We start from the raw sequence: 1,601 nt of genomic DNA, 5'->3' as shown, positions 1-1,601 counted from the left end.
CCTGGAACTCACTCTGTAGACCAGGCTGGCCTTGAACTCAGAAATCCACCTGCCTCTGCCTCCCAAGTGCTGGGATTAAAGGCGTGCGCCACCACTGCCTGTCGAGGAGGGGTTTCAATGGTACCACAGCAGAGCTACACAGAGCTTCTCATGTGGCCTCATTCCTGACCTCTGTTTTTCTGTCCTTGGTTCGCTCTTGTTTTGTTGTTTTTGTTTCTACTCCCTACCATGCTGCTTCATAATTTACAGATCCTGTTAAGCATCCTTGAATCATTGCCCTGCAAGGCCAGGCAGAAGTAAATAAACGACTGATCCTAAGACCAAAGAAACGAAACACATCTCTGGGTTGGAGACTGACTGCTCTTCCAGAGGTCCTGAGTTCAATTCCCAGCAATCACATGGTGGCTCACAACCATCTGTAATGGGATCTGATGCCCTCTTCTGCTGTGCCTGAAGATAGCGGTAGTGTACTCATATACATAAAATAAATATGTAATTCTTTAGAAGAAGGAGAAGGAGAAGGAGAAAGACATGCACCTCCATCTGCTGACTGTGGCCTGTGCTTTCTGTCTGGTTCTCCTGAGATGGCACACCCCTCCCCTACCATCCATTTCTGTTGGCGTCACTGCCACACCACTAGGCTCCCAGCACTGGAGATCTCAAGGCTCTTAGGACTTATGCTGTCCCTCTGCTCAGCCCAGAGTCAATTCTTGGAGTGTCCCCTTTCCCGGGCCTCGAGCAGTACAGCTCAGCCTTCCCTTCTGTAGCTCAGGCTGGCCTATAATTTGCTATTCTACTGCCTCAGCCTCCTAAGTAACTGGAATTACAGGCTTATGTCATTAGACCCAACTCTCGGTTCTTTCCCATCCCCACTTTCTTTACCCCAAAGGAGAGGTCATTGTTTAATGATCTGTTTCTTATCTACCTGAATAATAATAATTTGCTTATTTCAAAAGTAATAGATTTTAGTCAGGTGTAGTGGTGTATGTCTATAATCCAAATGCTTGGAAGACAGAGGCAGGAGAGTCAGCTTTCCAGGCCAGACTCAGCTACATAGTAAGATTTACGCTAGCCTGAGCTACGTGAGACCCTATCTCACTCCTCCCATCCCACAAAAGTAATAGCTATGTATTGTAGACAGTTTTGAAAATGCCTGCTGAGTCCAGGTCCATTGATGTGCACTGATATTATAGTACCAGTTACTCAGGAGGCTGAGGTGGGGAAGCCTGCTGGAGTACAGGGATTCAAGGCCGGGGGACTCTACTTTTAATAAAAAAAAAATCACAACTGGATGTGGTACTGCATGCCTTAAATTCTAGCTCTCACACAAGTCAGAGGCAGGCAGATGTCTCTGAGTTCCAGGACAGCCTGCTCTATAGAGCTAGTTCCAGGCCAACCCAGGCTATATAGTAAGGCCCTGGCTTAGACAACAACAGGAACTGGAGAGATAGACTAGTGGTTAAAAACCCAGAGGACCTGGGTTCCATTCCCAGAACCCATCTGTCTTAGTCAGGGTTTCTATTCCTGAACAAAACATCATGACCAAGAAGCAAGTTGGGGAGGAAAGAGTTTATTCAGCTTACACTTCCATACTGCTGTTC

This window comes from Mus caroli, chromosome 2 (assembly GCF_900094665.2).
Source record: "Mus caroli chromosome 2, CAROLI_EIJ_v1.1, whole genome shotgun sequence".
NCBI lineage: Eukaryota > Metazoa > Chordata > Mammalia > Rodentia > Muridae > Mus > Mus caroli.
The sequence above is the reverse complement of the archived record's forward strand: the minus strand, read 5'-3'. Positions refer to the sequence as shown.